The sequence below is a fragment of the Acinonyx jubatus genome, chromosome D1 (genome assembly GCF_027475565.1).
Source record: "Acinonyx jubatus isolate Ajub_Pintada_27869175 chromosome D1, VMU_Ajub_asm_v1.0, whole genome shotgun sequence".
In the NCBI taxonomy this organism is placed as follows: domain Eukaryota; kingdom Metazoa; phylum Chordata; class Mammalia; order Carnivora; family Felidae; genus Acinonyx; species Acinonyx jubatus.
The window spans coordinates 16,835,876-16,857,862 of NC_069390.1; the positions used below are offsets into that span (position 1 = coordinate 16,835,876).

A 21,987-nucleotide genomic window follows, 5' to 3' on the forward strand; every position below is an offset into this window, starting at 1 on the left:
AGTCCGCCCGCCCGAGCGCCGCCGCGGGCCCCCGCCGCCCCTCCCGCCGCCGCCCCGTCGCCCCCGGGGGGGCCCGTGCGGCCCAGGAGCCGCCGGCGGAGACGCGGGGGCCCGGGCCGGCCGCCGTACAACTCCGCCCGGCGGCCCCCTCCCTCCCCGCCGTGCCCCTCTACCCCGGCGTCTCTTCTCCCCCCCCGCCCTCGTCCCCGCTTTCCCAGCCCCAGTCCCTCTCGCCCGGCTCTCGGGAGCGGCGGGGGCGCGCACGGCGGCGGCGGCGGCGGGCCGGCGGGGCCGCGCGGCGGGCTCCCGCGCGGGCGAGTGTGTCTGGGCCTGGGCGGAGGGATCCCCGGGCTGAGGCGGCGGAGGTGCTGCGGCCCGGGGCCGGGTGGTGAATGGGCTGGTGGTGCTCGCTGCTGCTGCTGAGAGGAGGAGGAGGAGGATGAAGAGTTGGGCTTGTTTGTCTCCCACAGTTTCTCTCCTGCTGCTCTGATTCCCCCCCACCCCTATTCCGGCCCGGGGCCTGTGTGTGTCTCTCCTGGAGGAGGAGGAGGATCCAGTTCCTCCTCCCCACCCCCCCCCTTGCCTGGGGAAGAGGAGGAAAGAAACAGCCCAGAGAGAGAGAGAGAGAGAGGGAGAGAGAGAGTGAGTGAGAGAGGGAGAGGAGAGGAGGAGGAGGAGGAGGGAGAAGGGAACAACCTACCATCTTAACACACTAATATCTAAAAAGTGCGAGAGGCCCAGAGCAGCAGCAGAAGCAGCAGCAGCAGCTCCAGCTTCTTCCCTCCCTCCCCATGAAGAAGAGTTCCCTCCTCCTCCTCCTCCTGCTTCTCCTGCTCAGAGTTCCTGCCTCCAGCTGCCAGGGGGGACAACCAGCCAGCAGCAGGAGGGTGCAGTATCCCAGCTTTTCCATTCTCTCTTCTCCTCACTCTCCTCTTTTTTTCTTGAGTAGCTCTCTTTCCCCTCCCTCCCCCCTTCCCCCTCTCCCCCTCTCCCTGTCTCTGTCTTGTCTCTGGTGTTTGTCTCTGGGAGGAACTGGGGCTGCCTGCTTGGAGTTTGTTGTGGGGGGGAGGTAGGGGGAGGGGAGGGGTGTGTGGGAGGGAGGAGGGAAAGGGGGGTGTTCTCGTCAGGACCCCTCAGTCAACTTGAGATTTGAGCAATAACTTCCCCTTCGGGGCGCCCCCCTGCGTGCCCTTCCTATTCCTCCCCCCCTAAAAAAAAGACAATGGAAAAACCTTGTCTCCCCCTTCCTTCCCTCTGCCCTCCACCCCTCCCCAGGATAAATTGGAAGTAAGTTTATGAGCAGCCTCGGGAGCCTGGGCGCTGAGTGCTGGGCCGAAGCGGGTGACAGAGGCGGCGCGCCGGGGGTGGCGGGGAGGGGGCGTCACATTGTCCCGGCGGGGGGCCGGGGAGGGGGCCGCCGGCGGGGGCGGGGGGCGCGGAGCCTCGTCCGCCCCCTCGGCTGTCCCTCGGCCCGGGGATGGTCGCCTTGGCTCCTTCATCACCCTGCCCCCCCCCCCCGGGATGCTGTCGGGGGGAAGTTTTTATTATGATTATTTAATTAATTAATTAAATTTTTTTTTTTTTTTTTTTTTTTTTTTTGGAAAACCATCTTGTTTGGTGACTGAGGGATCTGGTTAAAAAAAAAAAAGCTGCGGCTGCTGACGCTGCCGGGCCCGACTGTGTGTGTGTGTGTGTGTGTGTGTGTGTGTGTGTGTGTTGGTGCATTTGTCTTGGGTGGCCGGAGCAGCGTTGGGGAAATTCCGCTTATTCTTCTTCTTCTGCAACTTGTTATTCCGGAGAGTCTGCCTGCACCCCTCACCCCGGGGCCGGCCCTCCCGCACTCGCCCCCGCCGCCTGCGGCCGCGGGGCGCCCCCGGGACCCCGCGCGGGCCGGGGTCGGCAGGCGGCTCCGAGAGGGGCCGCGGCCGCCCCTCCCCCGCCCGCGCCCCCGCCGGGGGGAGGGGCGCGCGGAGTGGGACTCTTTCCGTTTGGTCCAGCCCCGTCGTGCACGCAGTTCCCAACACTTCTCGTCATCCTCTCTTTGGTCTCTTTATTCTGCTGAGCGGTGCTGTTAGGATTTCTTTTTTTCCCCTGACCACGTTCGCTATGGTGGGTAGCAGCAAGGTGGCCCTGGTAGGGGAGGGGTTGATATCGAGATTGGGCACCAGGGGAAGAATGTCTCGGTTCAACTTTGTCTGTGGCTTGCACCCCCGGAGAAGGCCACACGCCGGTTGTAGGGTGCAGATGTGCTGAGAGTGATTTCTAAGTAGTTGAGTTGTTGAGATGAGGGTAGGACTGCTAATGGTAGGCAGGTTTTGTTTTCATTGGTGAATCCGGTGTCATCATATTCAGGGCATATGTTGAAATATTCTTTGTTTAGGTCTTGAAGTAGAGGATCTCACTCTGCACGTCCACATTGTGTTGTTTTTAAATGATGTCTGCAAGTGTGGCTTTCTAGAATTTCAAATGTGAGTTAAGGTCCGGGCGTGTGTGGGCCTCAGCATTGGCCTTGACAGTGAACTTTGTGGCTGTGTTTTGGATTTCAGAGATTTGCCCCATAGCTGGGATGTAAGCTGTACATTTTTTGTTAATGGTAGGTGTCAGGAATGTAGATGCTTAAGCTGGGGACGTTAAAGGGAGAACATTCCTGTATTAATAATTGATAGCTGAATATTAGAATCAGATTAATTTGGGTTGTGAAAGTTTTTTTTTTTTTTTCTTCTCCTCTTTTTGAAGCAGCTGTGCACTCTAGGAAGGAAGCCTTTTCATAGACACACTTTATAGGAGTTCTTTAGGGCAGGGAGCTAAAATATCTCCTTTTGGAGAGGATACTCATGAACGTCTCTGGCTTCATTGAGGGCCTGGTAAGGGGACTGAAACTGGGACTAAGACATCTAAGTGTACTTTTCAGTGTTTATGTTGTTTGTTTACATCTGGTGTTGTCTCACATTCGGGCACTAGAAATAAATAGGTCAGTTTTGCTTTTGGTTTTTGAAGAGTAGCCCCCTCCCTCCCTTTTTTTTCTTAAGTTTCACAATTTACTTGGTTTCACAGCATTGTAGGAAACTGTTACTACATTTTTACTGGAAATACTATTATTCATTTTGATTTTGGTAAGTTCCTTTCTATTCTTTCTTTCCTGTCTTCACTTGTAAATGGACTCTACATTGTGGGCTTAACACTAGCTTATTAGGGGCTATTAAAAATGTCTGAAGAATACATTTTAAAATATCAAGACATACTTCTTGATGGCAAGGAGGAAATTTTTGGGTGCAGTTATACTCCTGTTTCAAAAAATTTCTGTACTTAAAACTTAAGTAGATAGACAACTATCCTTAAATAGGGAGCATAGTAATAGTGCAGAAAAGTCTCAAAACACAAACTTCTGGCTAATATGTTAAAAATATTCCAGGTGCTTTTTTTTTTTTATATCAGACTTTTGCTTTTGTTAACATAATGGTATTTGAATATGACTGGCATTGCTTGACTGCCGTAATAAAGTCTTTTGCTTGAGTGCTTTTGAAGGCTTTTAAAGGTAGTTTTGAGATAATTTTGCAAGCTTTATTTAAGCATGTTGCACTTTGGACTCAGGCAGGTCTTTATGGAACCAGAATAGTGATAGATTAAAAAGAGTCGTACCAATGCCAGATTTTCTCTTTAAGAGATATAAGTGATGGACAGGGCCCTCTTTCTTTTAGCTTTGAAGGGTTCATCCTTTTCCCCATTCAGTCATCTGGGAGAAGCTGCCTCAGAAATACTCTTCTTCTGCTTACATGAAGAACTCTAAATGCTATCCAGCAGGAGGTGCTACAGCAAGATAGAGCCAATCTCTGAATTCTGAGGGTCTTGCTACTTATTATAGCTCTATTAGCTTCAACTAAGCAGCAGGATTAACACCTTAAAGTTCCAGAAAGAACTTTTGAGTAAGTCCATTTAAAAGAAGTCCATTAATAAACTATGTTTGTTATTTGATACTGAAATGTTTGATCGCTTTTTACCTGCTTACAATAGTATGCAAAGTAGCTTTGTTATTGTGGATAGCTTAATGCCACGGTTACGTACAGAGTGCTCTTAGAATTATTTTGATGATCAGTTAGTTTTGTATTGGTGAGTGGGCTGTTGAACACTTATGTGAAAAAATTACCGTGCACTGGCTATAAACAAAAGAAGTTGGTCTGACTTGGGGCTTTAGGTTTTTGTGTCATCCCTGTAATATTAATACAAGTAGGATATTGGGTACTTGAAATTCTGGAAAGGGAGATACTGTATGGAAAAATTTTAATTTCTGTGTTTATGTCTCACATCTATGGATAGTAATCCTAATGGATAAATTCTTAGGCACTCACCTTCATAAATACATGTATGTGGTTGATGTCTTTGAGTTGGTCTCCAAAGAGATTCTTGAACTGTAAGTAAAGTTATATCTGTGAGTATAGGTCATTGCTGGTATGTACATTAGTAACAATAACTGCATAAAGATGAAAGTAGTTTCATAGCATCTACAGCACATGCTCCTTTGAAACCCTATTAGTGTTAGGTGAGTTGATTTATCCCTGGAAATATGCGACGGTGGTAGCTGGCAAAGTTTTATATCAAAGTTTTAGAAAGTTAGAAATGTGTAGAAAATCTGATGAACCTGCTTTGCATTTTGTCGGTTTTCTAGGCATAATACTGTACTTTTTTTTCTCAGTAAGATCAAATGAGATAATACATTGTAAAAGTTCTTTGTAAATTATCAGAAGCCATGCAGATGTTGAGATGGGTAACTAATTAATACATGGACAGAAACTTCTGTCTTTAAAATGTTAACTTTATCCCCATGATTTGGGAAATGAGCACATTAAAAGTGTACCCCCCCAACACTTTCAGAATTTTTTTTTTAATGCTACTGTGGTTACCAAAAAGCTCTTTGTTAACAGTTTTGAAGCTTTGTTTAAAAACTGCTGTGGAGGCAGTTTCTCATAATTAAAAAATAAAGATCATTTTTCTTTTTGTAGATCCTGTGAGATGTGTATCCTCCATTAAAATTTTCCTTCATTTTTTCATTGATGTGATAGTAGTTGATTTTAGTGAATATTTAAGTTCCTGGATTCTTCTATAGACTCTCATTAACACACAGAGTAACAGATGTCACAGTTAAGGTTTTGATTGTTTTGAGGGATTCTGTTAACTTTCTGAAAAATTCGTGCTAACTAAAGCCTTCAAACTTGTTTCAAAGTGAAAAAGAAGTATATCTGTATGTATTAGTATTAGGTACATGTGTATATCATTTTGCCTCTTTTAGAGGGATGCTTGAGGAAATGACTACTCAAATCTAGAGGAGTGCACTGAAATATTTTTTGCGCAAAAATAAACCCAAAGTTTAAAACTCAGAGCCTTGATTTGTAGCTTTTTTAATAGACTCTGCTCACAAATTTGTACTAAAATAAAATAAAATAGAGATAATTGGGAGTCCTGGTGTTTATGAGCATTTCAAAAGGTTTAGTATCTTAAATTTTAGAAGTGACTGCTCTTTATGAAATAGCCCCTTTAATTAGAAATCAAATATAGAAACTTGTTTCTGTGTGAAGTGAGAAAAACATTTGACTGTTTAGATAAAAATGAAACCTCCCAGGGTAGTATTAACTTTTTTATCCTACGGACAGTGAATGCTTAAATTTGGTGTTTTGTTTTTTGTTTTTTGTTAAGGAAATACTGAAGTTAGGGTTATGGTATTCTTAGTATTTTATTGCTGAAGTCTTTTGTATTTAATTGCTATTCAAAGGGAGAAAAGGAAGGGATTAAAGTTTTAGGTCTCTAACCTTTGACAGAATTCCTTCATATCTATATTCAGACTTGATTTCTTGAAGTATGTTTGAATCTTCATGTTAATTTGTCCTGGGAAATAATCGTGATTTTTGTTGACTTCTCAGGAACTTTTTGTACATAGGCTTTTCAGTAGGCCCTAAGTATTCTTTAGGAGCATAGCAGTATATTTTGATCACTTTAACTTTAGCAGGTGTGTATTTTTGCTGCTTTGAGATTTTTTTTTTTAAGGAGGTAATATGCTAACGCTGTTTTAAATTTATTGTAGATAATTACTTCTTAAATAGCATATGTTTTCTTGCTTGTGTGTATGTGTGGCTTGCTATTTTTTAGGCTTTCATATAATTCTTATTTGTGTATTAAATTTTTGGAGTTATCTTTTGTGAGAATGCTGAAATAGATGTTTAAGAATAACTTTTGATTTACTTGTCTGTCAGTTCAGTGTTAAACTGGGGGTGGTGGTGAACTCTTCCCTTTTCGAGATAATACATGAGGTTCAGTCAACCTTTGGGTTTTCTATAGCAACTTTCTTACACTAGACACTTGTGTGGCAGTTTGAATACCCCTCCATTTCTCTTCCTCCAATACATTGCAAGGCCTCCCCCTGTTTTAAGAAATAAAAAATAGCAGGTCTCTGTTGAAGGAAACTGTTCTTTCCTATATTTTGGAATCATCAATGGAAATGTTTTCAGCTTTTTAAAATAGACAAGTGAATCGGTAATAGGGTGATAGGAAGGGAATGGGGCCTAACAGGTTGGTGATCTAGGCTTTATTTTGACTCTGTGGGCCTAGGGGACAAAAAATAACTTAAACACAGAAGCCAGAAAGATGGGTTTTGTTTTATTGTTTTGGCTGCATTGAGAATACAAACTGTCAGTACTTGAGGAGAAGGAGCAGCAGAAAGGAATTGATTTTTTTCTGCTGCAGATCCAAGTATTGTTAACCATGTGCATCTCTAAAGCAGCATACTTACAAATCAAACAGTAGTTGATTCATTCATTCAATTACCAGTCAAACCCTAGACTGTTTTTTTTTTTTAGATTTTTAAATAAGTACCAAAAACTTCAGAATAATGACAATAATTTCCTGATAAAAGTGGGTGATAGTAACCATGGCAACTGCTATCTCTGGCCTTATGGACAGTATGTTGTATTGATGAAGCTTCAGATCCTGTAGTAGCCTGTCACTTTTATGGTGAAATGTAGTAACATGTGTTGCAGGTGATTTTTAGCTAGATTGTGTTAAATTTGTGTGCCAGCTTATCTTTCCTTGTTAGGAATTTCTTGGACTATATTCCACAGCATGTTTGTGAAGGTGCTGTTGCCTGAAAATAACCCACCACCTGTGTTAGGCCTCCTGATGCAGATTGCACTTAGTTTTTTCCCAGCCTCCTTCCTCAGTCTTGCAGAAAATAGGGATGTGTGTAGAAACTGTAAATACATAAATAATGGCTCAAAAGTTACCTGTTTGGGTTTGGACATGTTATTGATAGGTAAAAAAAATCTTTTGTGTTTTTAGAAGAGGTCAGTGGATGAGAGAAATGAGTCTGTACTTGGAATATTTTTTTCCTAAGTGTTCTTCTGGAAACGTGTATGTGTGTGAAATGAGGGGCTAGGAGTGGAGGGCAAAAATGATTGAGTAAGGACTTGACAAAAGAGAAACTTAAGTATTGTTTTTGTGTGTGTGATGGTGTTATGTGTATGTATTACTTTAAGAATATATTTCCTAATGTGCATTATTAGAGTATGGTAAATGTTTTTGTATGAGAATTTTCTGTGAGAAAAATTACATATAAAATATAACTTGAAAAACTGTTAAGAGAAAACCTGACAAAACAATTAAAACTTTTTTGGGGAGGGGGATAGAGAGCTTTGATACTGATCCAACCAAAGTTAAAAAAATGGCTTTGAGTATCATGGTTTAAAATTTTTTTTAATTGTATAAAACCTTTTTTTTTTCTTTTTAAGCATTTCTTTTATATGCTTATCCTGTATGAGGTTTTTCTAATGTGAAAATGTTGTTCTAAATATTGATACTTTTCCAATATGTACTACAGAAACTGCCGGAGCAGAGAGCAAACAAGTTAGATCTGAGTTTGACTAGGCCCTGATAATAAGATCTTGTCAAATTGTGCTCGAGATAGTTCAGACTTTCTTGAAACTTACAGTGATAGAGTGAAGTGGTTTACTTACTACAAGTCCCAGGATGCATTTCGGGTTTTTGCTTAACTTCGCATTAGAGCATTGCATGCTGGGACCTGTAGTTGATTTAAACAGCACAGAGAACCCTTCCCTCTTGTCTACTCCATTTTATACAAACAGCTTTCCAAGCCTCTAAGAACTTTCTGCTAAGTAAAATTTGATTGCTAATATTATAATTATCATGGTGCTGTTATTCTAAAGTGAGTCTTCAGAAACACTCTGCTGTTTTAGTTTATCTTGGATTAGTTTGTTGTTGTTTTATCAGCTACTATAAGATTTACATGTACAATAACTGATACGTGTGTATATGTGTGTGTTTATATATTTAAAACTTAGCAGTTGTAAATTTTTTTGTTGTCTGTGGTGGTGCTAGATCACTTTATAATTACAGCATATAGATTGCTCTTATGGGCATCAGGAGCTTATAATCGTAGGGCCTGATATATGCTGTTCTCTTTTCTTTGAATGGGGCCAGTTATTCAGTGCCCGTATTTAAGCTCAGAGGTTTTTTATTATTATTATTCTGTCATAATTGTCAACATCTTGCATCTTAGTATTTATTATTTTTTTATTTAAAATTGTTTTATATTTATTTCCGTGCACATACAAGTGGGGGAGGGGCAGAGAGAAGGAAAGACAGAATCCCAAGCAGGCTCCACACCATCAGCGCAGAGCCCCACGTGGGGCTCAAACCCACAAACTGCGAGATGAGATCATGACCGGAGCTGAGATCAAGAGTCTGACGCTTAACCGGCTACGCCACCCAGGCACCCCTTGAATCTTAGTATTTTTAAAATGGAAGACAGATGCCTGAAACTTAATGTAGTTTTAGTGTAAATTTACTACTCAAAGATGTAGTCTGAAAGAGAAAAAGGTAAGGTTTCTTTAACAATTTGTTTACATTTTCAGTCGTGAGTTTAAATTTCTATTCTTTTTGTTCTTGAAAGTTTTGATTCTTTTATTAATGAATATCAGTATGTTGTTGCAGGGAGTAAATGTTAAAGTCTGTGGAAGTGCTTGGCACAGTGCCTGGCACATAATAAAGCCTCAGTAAATGTTCAGAAGTAGCAGTAGCAGCAGTAGTAGTAGTGGTTCTTGTTACTAAATAAACAGCGTGCTTCCCATTTTCCCCTCTCTTTTTACATTATTATCTGATTAGAAGCCTAGCCTGTTTCTGATAAGACCTTGAGATTTTTGTCCTATGGTGATGATGTGGCAATTCCTTAGAAGTTTTTGCTGTACGTAAAATGTCTTTGCACCTCAGTTTCTCCCTAAGTGATACGTGCCTCAAGTCAGACAACCAGCCAGTAGCAGAATTTTGACCAGGATTCAGCTCTTTGTCACTGTACTGCAGCCCTTGGCTGACTTTGGAAAGTTCAAAAAAATAATGAAAATTTCTTCATTCATAATGTGTGCACTGGTAAAATATCCAACGTAGTTTGATTAAAGAAAATAAGACGCTGCAAAAATGTTCCTCACGTCACAGTGTAAGTAACCTTGGAAAAATTCTGTTGTGTTTAGAAGCACGAACCAATCCATCACCACAGTTCACGGTGTTACAGGATTGATGTATTGGAGGCCAGTGAGCAGCCCCAGAAAGAAAATGTAGTTTCAGGTCTGTGGGTTGTACTTAAAATGTTAGGTTCAAAAAAATCATAAGTCTTTACATTCTTTTTCTCTTTTAGGACACTAACTTCTTTTAGGCTCTTGAACTTGTAGGATATTTTTATCTCCATGGCTAGTCTCTTTTAGCTTTTGAGAAGGGAAAGAGACATCTGGGAATATTGTAAAATGTAAGCATAAGTTGTGATGTATGTGCTTTAGTTTGAGGGTATACGGAATCAAGATCGTGTCTTTCTTACCTGCCTGGCCAGTATCTATTCCAGCTTTTTCCAGCTTGAATATAGTTCATGGGATATTATTGCTGAGCTCTGCTGTGTTTTTAAAGAAGATTCTGCCTTTAGTAGTAATTATTTAAGTACTCGTTTACACAACAAACCAACGCACTATAATAATACTAACCTTTTTTCTCTCATAAATATGAACTGAAATTTGTTAATATTTTGATTCTTTAGATGTGTCAAAAATTTGTGGGATCTGATCGGATATGCTTCCACATTATGAGTGGTTTTATTTATCTTATATTAACTTGACTTTTTAAGACCCAACATTAAAATGAAATAAATTTCAGTGGTTACAAAGAAGGGAAATACAAAAGGCTAAGTTTTATAAGGGGTAAAATAATCTCTAGTATTAATTGGCCAATGCAGGAAAGATCAGATTTGGATGAATTCTCCTTATCTACATTTTATAATTACACACGTGTAATTTTTGAAATACCAAAGTCGGAAATAAGGAGAGTAAAACTGGGCAGCCGTGAGTAATCCCTGTAGAGTCCTCTGACACACCTACAATATTGAGCACAGTTTTCTGTCTTTTTTTAATGAAATGTCCCAGGCCAGTGGAAATGAAACAACTGTGATGATGTCAGAGGACTTGGCTTTTGAGACCAGTCCTGTCACTAGCAGTGTGCTCTTGGGAAATTCAGCCTTGCTGGGCTTTAGTTTTCTCTGTGGTACAATGGGGATAATGGTAAAAGCCTGTTTCACTATGCTGTTCAAAGGACCGGGTGAAATAATACTCATGAATGTACTTTATAGACTAAAGTCGTATGTATAAATCGAGTTTTTAATCACTAGTTGATGCCTGGATTTTAAGATATTTGTCTATGTCGTGTTAACAGTGTTAATATTTTTTTAAAAAATTTCGTATATGAGTTAGAATCATCTGAGTACCCCCCTGTCCATGGCCAACAGACAAGTTCTTAACTTGTTCTAGCATAGTTCTTGACAGTGTGCCACTGATACATTGTGTGTGTGTGTATGTAATATATATAAATATCATAAATGTACTGGTGTGTTGTTACGGTAATAAAAACTTTCAATTATGGGCTTTTATATTGAAAAGTATTTTTATACGTTAATATACAAACTTACACAGATATATGTATTTGTTCTTGGAAAAGTGGCATAAATGTAAGACTATTTGGCAGGTTGTGAACGGCTCTTGTACCATAGGGTTATTTGTTGTCTTAATAACAACAATAATAATAAGGGTTTAACATTTACCGAGTACTTATTATGTATAGTGCTAAGCCTTTTTACATATAGGATCTCATTTAATTGTAATTCTCATAGCAGTATTCTGAGGATTTACTGTTCTTACCCTACCCCCATTTTATAGATGAGGAAATGAAGGCCTCCCTGGGATCACATAGGTGTAGCAAATGCTACCACCTGAATTCAAGCCCAGGTTTGAGTCCAGAACCTTTCCTCTTAAGTGTCCGTAATATTGTGTTAAACTATGTAATAATTCCTGTTAAAAACCTAGAAAATGAATTACTAAAGAAGTTTTTAATTTACTGAAATGGCCACAGCTATGCTATATCATTTTGAGAATGTTTCATGTTGATTTTGGTTGGGTTAGATTATTTTGGGAATAGTGAGCTTTGGAATGGAATGGAAATGAAGGCTTTTGAGATAGTGCCTGTCTTGTTCATCACTGTATGCCAGTTGTGAAGCACAGTGCCTAGCATGGAGTGGGGACGAAGATCCATTTCTTAAGGTTTGAATTTGAGCACTTTGGCATGGTAGGTTATTTCATACATTATCTGAGTAAGTGCAAATATTTTACATTGGCTATTTTAATTAGTCCTTAGGTAACTGTCAGAGTTTTAGAGGGTTTGACGAGAAATGGCCTTTCTTTTAAGACATATTATAAAGGCAGTGCATCTGAGTTAGTCTAACCATATAGTTATTATAAAGTAGAAAATTAAAGTCATCCCATTCTACTTCTAAATTTTCTTGTGTTTTAAATATGTACTATATATATCCATTTCAAAAATAAATAGAATTATACCATGATACCGTCCTGAAGTTTACTCTTTTTCAAGTGGCTATTTAAAAAACTTGTTCTTGGAAATACTGCTCATTAGGAAGTGGGAGTGAGGTAGAAAGGAGAGAGGTAAGGTTTATACATTAAGGTTATAAACCTGCACTCTAGATTGATGGTTACCTATGGGGCAAAAAGCATTTTAAGTTCTTTTTACTTGTGCCTAATGCCTTAGAGATGGTCATTGTTATTTTTAAAACTTTGAAAAACGTTAACCAATTTAAAATGACAACACCATTTTCTGTCCTGTGCAAGTAATTTAGGAGACATCATTTCAGAATTAAGTTCTGCTAGTTTATTCTGGTAGCTACTATTTATAAAGAGATCAATTATGGTTTCACATAACTTTTTTTTTAAACTGGTGGGCTCTCTTCTTGGTTGTTAGGAGACGTTCATTCAACATTTGCAAATCAGAATAGTGTTTTAAAGCTGAGGAAATAATTTTAATATTTTAATTAATGGAACCTCAAACCGGTACCGCTTAATCGGCACGTAGATAGGTAGGTATCCTGCATGGGAATTAGTTATGGTACTCTCATCTTTATGTGAAGAGTGTTGGCTGACCTTACTCCCATTCCCATCCCTACTCACTTAACCACTACCAAATGTTACACTGAAAACCCCCCATTTAAAAAAAAAAATTTTTTTTTTTAACGTTTATTTATTTTTGAGACAGAGAGAGACAGAGCATGAACAGGGGAGGGCAGAGAGAGAGGGAGACACACAATCTGAAACAGGCTCCAGGCTCTGAGCTGTCAGCACAGAGCCCGACGCGGGGCTCGAACTCACGGACCGTGAGATCATGACCTGAGCTGAAGTTGGACGCTTAACTGATCAAGCCACCCAGGCGCCCCTAAAAAACCCCCCATTTTTTAAAGCAACAAAAGAAGAAAAAGATAAATTATCCGAGTGCCATTTGTTTTTCTGGCATGTGTAAAATAAGACATAGGCAAGGCCTTATAATCTACATTAAGGCTTTGAGAGTTTTATCTTGGTGCTAAGTTTATTAATCATAATTCACCTTTGTAATTTTTAAATTAAAAAAAATTTCTTTCATAGGTAATAAACTTTTCCTTATATAAAAAAAAGGCCTTCCTAGTTCTAGAATGCACTCCTTGTGTCTGAGGTGCCTTAATGCTTCTTTAGACTCATATTTAGTAGTGCTGAAGCTTGGCTTTAAAATTCCAAGAATTGGATCTGCTAGGACATAGCAGTTTACTTTATTTGTTTTTAATTTGTTTTTAAGTTTTATTTTATTTGAGAGAGACCGAGATGGTGCAAGTGGGGGGGGGGGGCAGAGAGAGGGAGAGAGAGAATCTTAAGCAGGCTCCTCACTGTCAGCTCAGAGCCTGATGTGGCCCTCGAACCCACAAAACTGTGAGATCATGACCTGAGCCCATACCAAGAGCTGGATGATAAACCGACTGAGCCACCCAGGTGTCCTGGGCAGTTTATTTAAACTACAGTATAGTCAGTTTTAGCAAGCTAGTTCAAGAGTTTTCTCATCGGTAGCATTCATATGTGCTTTTCACTTTGTGTGGCTCGGACCATGCCCTCAAAAGTATTTTATTATTTCTCAAAATAGTCTTATAACTGTACAGAAGGCTCAGTTCATGTCATGGATGGTCAAACTGAGGCAGAGACAAGAATGTGAGTAAGTTAATGGCAGAGCCTAATTTTCCTCTCTTACTTTTGGCCTTTGTAGCCTCTTGTCTCCAAACTTTAAAAAATTATGACTACCAGTAAATGTATATTTGTATGTAATTTTCTGAATTACTGTTTTATGTATGTTATAAAACATACGGGAAAGCTGCAATTTAAAAAAGGCTGATACTGGGGCGCCTGGGTGGCTCTGTCAGTTGAGCGTTCGGCTCAGGTCATGATCCCAGGGTGGTGGGATTGAGCCCAGTGTCGGGCTCTGCTATGATCTGAGCAGGGAGCCTGTTTAGGGATCTCTCTCTCTCTCTCTCTCTCTCTCTCTCTCTCTCTGTGTCTGTCACCCTCTACCCCCTCCCTCCCTCCCTCCCTCCCTCTGCCCCTCTCCCCATGCTGGAGTATGCTTTCTCTCTGTCTTCAAAGAAAAAAAGTTAAAAAAAAATAAAAATATAAATATAAGCTGTAATAATTCCTTCCATGGCCCCCTTCCATGTGCAGGGTGTGGGTGCACCCACTTGGTGACTAGTGCTCCAGAAAGACCATTCTTCCACAGAAGAGGCAGCCATGGGGACACCTGGAGGACAGTTGGCACAAGGTGTGGGGCTTTTAAGTTGGAGTGATCTTTTGCAGCTTTTTAATTTTAAAGAAACGGCCTTTCTTTCTGAGAAAGGCCGAAAGATTGAGAGTAAAGGCCTTGGGAGAGGTGAGCTTAAAAGACAGAAATATAAGCCTTATTTGTTTTCTTCTGGTTGACCAAAGGGAAGAGGCTGCCTACCCTGACAGCTCTTACTCCCACTATAGAGATGGCAGTGCCTTTTTCTGTTGTTGTTAGGCAGTTTATAGAACGCAGGATAGCTTGGTAAGCGTCTTCTCTGTGCCTGATATGACGTAACATTGTGGAGTATGCAGCATGCATGTTAAGTACAAGTGGTTGTATTTGGCTTGTTGCTGCAGCATTTTTGAGGATGTCATAAAAAGCAGTTCTCGTTCGATAGAGTTGGATACGTGCAAATTATTGAAATCATCATTTCATGAAGACCAAACTTTGTCACTTGGATTATTCTATTTAGTATTTGTTTATTTCTCTCCTCTCCTTTCCCCCACCCCCCCCTACCAGTACTTCAGAGCAGAAATCTTTTTCTGAAAGGAACAGATGCTGTTAACTTATCAGGACCTGATACTAAAAAGCCTACAAAAATCTTTGTGCTGCTTATTTTCTTTATTTAATCTATATGCAAAGCATATTGTAATTATTGCTGTTAGAGGGTTTTAAACTGATGGTTCCCCACCCTTTTTGTGCACAGGGGAGATAGATTAGGAATGCCAAATGGACAAGTTGGTATAAAGAAATAATGACCACTGAAATAAAACAGGAGTTCAAATAAAAAGCAAACCACATACAAATGTAGAATGAAAATATCTTTTAGTAAAATGTTAGCATGCTGTACTTGGAACAGATGCCACATTAATTCAAAAGAGAGCCCAGAAAATGTGGCAACTTTACGATGTCAATGGAGGGAGCTGCATAGTTCCTTTTCTCATTGTGTCAAGTTCTCAGTACCTCTAGGTCCAGTCCTGTTCTTCTGTATTTATTTGTTTTTACCCATAACTTGTTAGTATACCAATATTAAATCCATGCTCATTTTTATTTATGTAATAAAACACATTGTCATAATAGTAGATATTAGGGTGAAAAGCCCAGTAACTTGTAATGCAACAGCAATGATTTTTGTTTTAAATATGTGTGTAAAAGTATTCAGAATCTGAGGTAAAAATGGATTTTTCGCTCACCTTTCAAGGCACATTTATGATAATAAGATAGTCTTAAGAATTGAGACTTTCAAAGAGGGCTAGGCTTTTTTTTTTTTTTTTTTTTTTTTTTGAGGCCCATCCTTTTTTGAATGTAGAATTTGGACAAGTTACAAAACTATGAGAATTTTGCATTTTTTTTCTCATTTAAATTTGTAGTTATCATTGGACATTTGTTATGATTTTTAAGTAGCTTAGATTCATTCATTCCTTTTGTGGTGTTTTTTATGGTGTTTGGGAAGAAGAAGAAAGGGTATTGGAAGGGTACTACTATACACACTTGGATACTTCCAGAGTGACATTCATTTTATAGGAGATTGCACTGGGACATCTCTGAATTGCCTGTTCCTTGCAGTGCATGGTTAGCGTGGGTCTGAGTGTGGAGAGAGATGGGCTAGGGGCTCTTAACCAGATTTACAGTGTGCCACTTCCTGAGCAGTGCAATGATCTAATCACTAGGGGCGTATCCCTTGTGCCTATAAAGAAGTCTGGTGTGCATGTTTAGAAGAGTACTACTACTTTTCTCTTAATTAGTCAAAGCACGAAGGCTTACAATTTAGTAATTTTGTTGGAAAGGTTAGAAGTTTTGTTTTCATGCAATTCCGGTGAAGGGAAGTTTTTAGCATGGAAGTAAATGAAGATCACTGGTTAAGTATCAGGTCGACACAGTTTGCATGGGTTCAAATCCTGGCTTTGCCACTTTACGGTAGCTCTGTGATAATGGTCAAATCACTTCACCCTCTGTACCTCTGCCTCTCTTTCTTCATAAGTAAAACATGAATAATTAATAGTACCCATAGCTCGAGAGGCCGTTACGAGGAATTGGTAAGTTAATGTACAAACTACAATAAGTTCTTGACACATAGTAGTACTAAATAAATGGTAACTGTTGTTAGGTATTAGAACTTAACCTTAATTCCCAACTCCTTTCTTCGCTTCTCAAGGCCTCAGACAAATGTTGCATAGCGGGAAAAGAGCCTGAGCTTTGTGGTCTGACCCCTGGGTTGGAATCTCTGTACAACCACTTAAAGTTGAGTGTGTGACCTTAGACTGATTATTTATGTTCCCTTCAACAAAGATGTCTCTTATACGAGCACTGTGCTGTTCATTTGGACTTCAGTTTCTTCATCTGCAATGTGGGAATGATAGTACCAACCTTCTAGGATTGATGTGAAGATAAAATGAGGAAATCTGAAGACACTTGATAAGCAATAGCTGCTGTTAGCAGTGTTATGGTTATAGTCCCACTAGAAGATTATGGGGAAAGAGTAAATATGGAGGGCTTAGCTGGAAAGGAGGGTTTTTTTCCTGAAATGTCATGGTGAGAAGAGGTATGGATGGGAAAAGTGTATCTAATGAGTTCTTGTCTGTGAAAGTTCCGGGAGAAATAGAAAATATGTGGGAATATGTCAGTTTTAACAGACTTTAAAAAAATATCTCAGGGCACTTTATGCTTACTAAAAGACTTAGTGATATAAGCCTTTTTTTTTGCATCAACATAGTAATGTGGTTTACAATATGTCACTTAGCGTGGAGTCAGTAGTAGACTAGGCATTCTAACTCAAAAGTCTAAAGTCCTAATCAGCTGGTAAGTCCACTGGGTTGGCTGCTCAGGATAAATTATGTGTTTAACCCTTGAGAACACAGGCTTGGGTGGGATAACTAAGGGAAACAATTGTGGAGGCACACACACGCTTTCTAGTAACGATGGACATCATTTATTTGCCTTCTGATTTTGGGCATTTTGCCTTTGTGAAATTTCCTCTCATCTGGTGCCTGGTCTTTTCTTATGGTAATTGTTATTTTCTTTCTATATTTAATTGTCATATGTTACCTATATTGAGCTTAGAAACTGGGCCTAAGAATAAGCTGATCATAAGAAAAGCAACTCTTTAAGTTTCTTCCTTACAGTGATCTTAGAATTAAGATTTTTTTGGTAAAGTATTTGAGTTTTTAATATGTCCATTAGTGTGTCTGTGTGTGTGTGTGTGTGTGTGTATCTAGTAAGTGAAATCAGTAATTGAGGGAGGGGGAATGATCATTAGTGTGAAATAGAATTAATTTTATTCATTCACTACGAATTCGGATCTGAAACTTTTTGATCTTTGATCTGTAGAGTTTTTTCCCTAGGATTCAACAAATGTATTTTTAACAGCTTATCACAACACACTGAATATGGCATGTGTTACCACCGATGAGCATTTGAGTTAAAGTAGAATAATAGCTTCCATTAACTTTTTGTTCTTATTTACTCAACTGTACCAGTTCATAAAGGCCTAGTAGGTGGGTAGAAGCATTTACTAGATTTTATTTTGTCTGTGTTCCTAAAACAACGTTTCTGCTTTCTGAGCAGAAATTCCAACAAGTTTGTTTTGATAAAGTGCGATACTTACCGTATGGTTTTCTTTCAATTAAAAAAAAAAATGTAATGTTACTTTACAGTTGCTAGAGTGGTCAGTAAGTGAAGCCTTGTAGTTCTAGAATTAGCATAGTATATGCACAGTATTACATTTTCTTTATGTAGGGCTTAGAAAAGTTGGCTTCTCTTGGGTGAATGGAATTTTAGAAAGTTTAGAAGTGTATTTCATCTTAATGAATGCAGGAGTTAGAAGTAGATCCTATGAGGTCTTTGGGGTTGATTTAAAGAATTGCACAGTTTTGAAAATCAGTCTGTCTCTACCCGATTTGTAAAAGGTGGGCCACTGCTGCCCGGGCTGAACTGTTAGACTTACGTGGAAACCTGTCTGGTTCAGGGGTGCGTTAACTGTGTTATAGAGAGGTGCACATCTATTACGCATACTCCCTCTGTTGCCTTTCCTCTCCCCTTTTCTTTACTGTCTCTTTGCCATCTCTTCTCTGTGTACGCTATCCCGTCTGCTCTTGATCAGTCCCTCCAAAGCCACCACCATCTTACTCTGTCTCTCTTAAAAACAAAACGAAATGCTATCGTAATGGTTAGTTTTTAAATGTTTTTATTAAATTTTTAAAAAAATATTTATTTTTGAGAGAGAGACAGAGACAGAGCATAAGCAGGGGTGGGTGTCAAGAGGGAGAAACAGAATCTGAAGCAGGCTCCAGGCTCTGAGAGCAGTCAGCACAGAGCTCGACACGGGGCTCGAACCCACGGACCACGAGATGATGACCTGAGCTGAAGTCGGACGCTTAACCGACTGAGCCACCCAGCTGCCCCTAGAATTTCTTTCTTTAGTCTGTAAAGTACAAAATGTGGCTGTGATGCCTTGTTTTTAGGCATTGTTGGCATTTCATTAGTTGGTAGTTGCAAATAGACCTTTTCCAGATTTCTCCTAGTGGTTTTGAACTGTTAACTGAATTGTTTTGGTAAGAAAAGTAAAACTTGGAAATTAGCTGTGGCTAAATGTTAATGGCTATATTGGATTTAAATTCAGTAGCTTCTAAGATCTATCCAAGGCATTTCATCCGTTACATAGTTATACATACTGAAAAACATATTTGAGAAAAGAGTTTTCACTTTGTAGGATTTTTAAAAACCTCTTTTCATGGAAATTTAAAAACATATGCAAAAGCATAGTGAATAATATTAGCAAACCCCACATACCTCTTAACCCAACTTCAACAGTTATCATTTTGCCAATGTTTACAGTGTGTGAAACATAACAAGGAAAGTAATTTTATGTTTTTAAAACATGCAGTACAAGTAGATCTGTTGGTATACTGGAAAAAAATGTGTGTGAGAATGTTAACTCTTTTCATACATTGTAAATTTAATACTGGTAACCACACTTTAGGATAATACTGCTTTCATAATTTGTCTTTGAACTTATTAAAGACATCAGCCACTACTGCTAGAAAGATTTTAGTTTTCTTACCCCTTCTGTCTTTAGAAACTCTGGATTATTAGTTTTGAATTTACTATCCTTGTTAGTTTCATTTTATTTTATGTACACTTGCCTGTTGGCAACTTTTGTATGAGCTACCAGTAATGGTCTTTTCTAGAATATGTAGGGCAACTTAAAGTTGGAAATTACAAAATCTTGTTCTCAGCATTTTTTTCCTTTGAACGTTCTATTTCTGTGTCACCTGGTTCTATTTCATCTGCGTGTATGTATCAATTGACTAAGGAATACATGTTATTACTTGTTAAAATAGTTTGTTGAAGAGGGAATTTTGATTATCTGCTATCCCTGGACCTGATAACAGTGATTAGGAACTTAAGTTATTTGCTCCCTCGTTCACTTCTCTTTGGAGTAGTAAGTTGTGCATGTGCCTGCAGTTGTGGGGCCTGCTCATTTCTAGTCACTGCAAGGTGATGGTAGCCTTATTTCTGAATTTCCTTGCTTTTATTAGTTTAAATTAGACCCATAGGAGTAATTATTCTACCCCAATGCATGAGGAAGCATAGTCATTGGGTGTTGTGCATCTAAACCCGCATGCAGTGCATTGAAAAGGTATCTTCAATGTTATGATGCTGTTTGGCATATTTAGTTTAGTGCAAGGAGTGTACTTATTTAATAGGACCTGTAATAAGCTTCCTTTATACCAAAGATATATTTTTAAAAATTATACCTAAAGACGACTCTATAGTATTCCCTAGTAGAGTTCATCTAGAGCAGCAAAATCTTTCTAAAATAAAACTTATTCCTTTAACCGGTATTCATTTAAGTGGGTTTCTCTGTACTTGGTTTCCATGGAAATAGCGAATAGCTAACGTTATTTATAAGGTGAAAGTAAAATAGGGTGCCTAATGGGACCCCATGCTGCTCTGATGAAGAGACTTAGGAAAAAAATCCATGCTCATGGGATTTTTTTTTTTTTTAACAAGGTTAATGGAAGCCCTGATTTCAGTCTTCTGTAACAGAACATATTTTTGGTTTTAAAGGCTAGCATTAATATCAAGCAAACTTCTTTTTTTTCTTTTGGTGTATATTGCTTTCACTTTCAACTTTTAGGACCACTTATCAGCATGATTGAGGCTTTATGCTTCAGACTCGTGTTTCTTTGTGGTTTTTGTTTCAAAAGTTAAAATCTCCAGCATATTGTAGCTTTTTCAGTTTCTCATTGACATTTCAAAATGCAGATAAAAAGCTAAATGTTCATTAATGATAGCAGTGATGATAAAGAATCAATATGTTGGACTACATAGGTTTTTTTTCTTTTTTTTTTTTTGTACTATGAGTGTTTGGAACCATTTTTAGTTTTCAGGCCTTAAGTCAGGGTTCTCTTTTATTTGTGTTGTGGAGCTAAACCTGTGTAGAGAGAAAAGATTCTCATTTTCTTTTGGGGTTAAAAACGGGGCAAATCTTAATTTTCTCTCTCTTTTTTTTTTTTAAAAAAGGATTGTTGCCAAAGCATTTTAATTGAAATGAATGTTAATTCTTTTAGCCTTTGAATGTGGATTTGGAGTAAACCTTTCCTTTTTCCTCATTTCTTCGGTAAGGCCTACTCTTAGTTTTCTAGGCCTACAGCAAAGCCTTGCATCTCTTAAACCCCTTCAAGTGAAAGAATATCATTCTCTTTGTGTTTGTGTTTGTGATTGGTGTGTGTGTGTGTGTGTGTGTGTGTGTGTGTGTGTGTGTCACTAATTTTTCTATAGCCTGAAAGGCACCTGCTCATTTTCCAGCCTGGTGAGTACAGCAGTGCTATATTGAGAAGTGAGGCAGTATGGAACACAATAAGGTGCAATAATTTTTATTTAGTTACTTTTGGTCGTCCTTGGCAGCTTGTGATTGTTATCCGTTTGTCTGGAAGTACTCTGTGATTATTCCTGGCTAACAGTGCAGCAGGAGTTTTCTTCTGTGTTTTAAAAGCAAGGGTTGTAGTGTACTTAGGGCTCCATCAGGGGAGGAGTTTTTGTTTTGTTTGTGTGTGTGTGTTTCTGGCTATAGTTGGATTTACTGTGCTCTAATTTTTAAAAATTTGGCTGTCTTCATCCTGTTGAATTTTTGCAAGAGGTATTTTGTCTCCAGCAATTCACTAGTTTCTTCTGTGCGTATTGGTTGGTGCTATTTTATAAAATTTCCTCAGTGTGTCAGTTGTTTTAGTTTAGCCTTTTCTTGTATATTTTTAAAATCAGGTGTTTACTGGTGACCTTCCTTAATGACTTCTGTTTGAATTATCTTTGTGCTTTAGAGACATAGGAATTTGGGTCTATTATCCCATTTCTGGGAGAACAAGTCCCAGTAGTTGCAGTTAGTGCAGTAGGAAGGGTTTTCATAGATGCATTGCTGGGCATTGATCCTCCTCCTTGGTGCTTATGGTTTACACCCAGAACTCCCATTAGTGTTAATAGGAGACACTTGCTTAAATCCCTGTACACCAGCATAAACCCAGACTCCTTTGTAACGCCTTATAGGTAGCTGAGTTGTTTTTTTGTTGTCGATGGCAAGAGTTTTGGTCCTGGGGTTAACTGATTATTAAGATAAGAGTTTGAGTTATCTTGGGATATGGGTGATTTACTAAGTCTGATCTGTAATTAAGAAGTTTATGTTATGATTAGACTCCAAAAACATTTACAGCTTTGTGAGCTGTGGAAGCTTGTGAATAAGGATTTTTGTACTTTATAGCATGATGAAGCAAGATTTCTTCT

General features: G+C 39.2%; 1 protein-coding gene across 22 annotated transcripts in view; it reads left to right on the top strand.

The window, feature by feature from the left end:
- The first annotated feature begins 337 nt into the window (after positions 1-337).
- The window catches only part of PHF21A (PHD finger protein 21A), a 191,782-nt gene continuing 170,132 nt past the window's right edge, over positions 338-21,987 (top strand). For 6 of the 22 annotated variants that reach the window (XM_027072793.2, XM_027072790.2, XM_027072796.2 and 3 more), the window contains exon 1: positions 340-887. The gene's annotated coding sequence lies outside the window, so the exon portion shown is untranslated. Of the gene's footprint in view, positions 888-1,654; positions 2,110-3,083; positions 3,114-21,987 lie in introns of those variants that run through there. The other 16 variants (XM_027072799.2, XM_027072798.2, XM_027072808.2 and 13 more) reach the window with 10 other exon arrangements.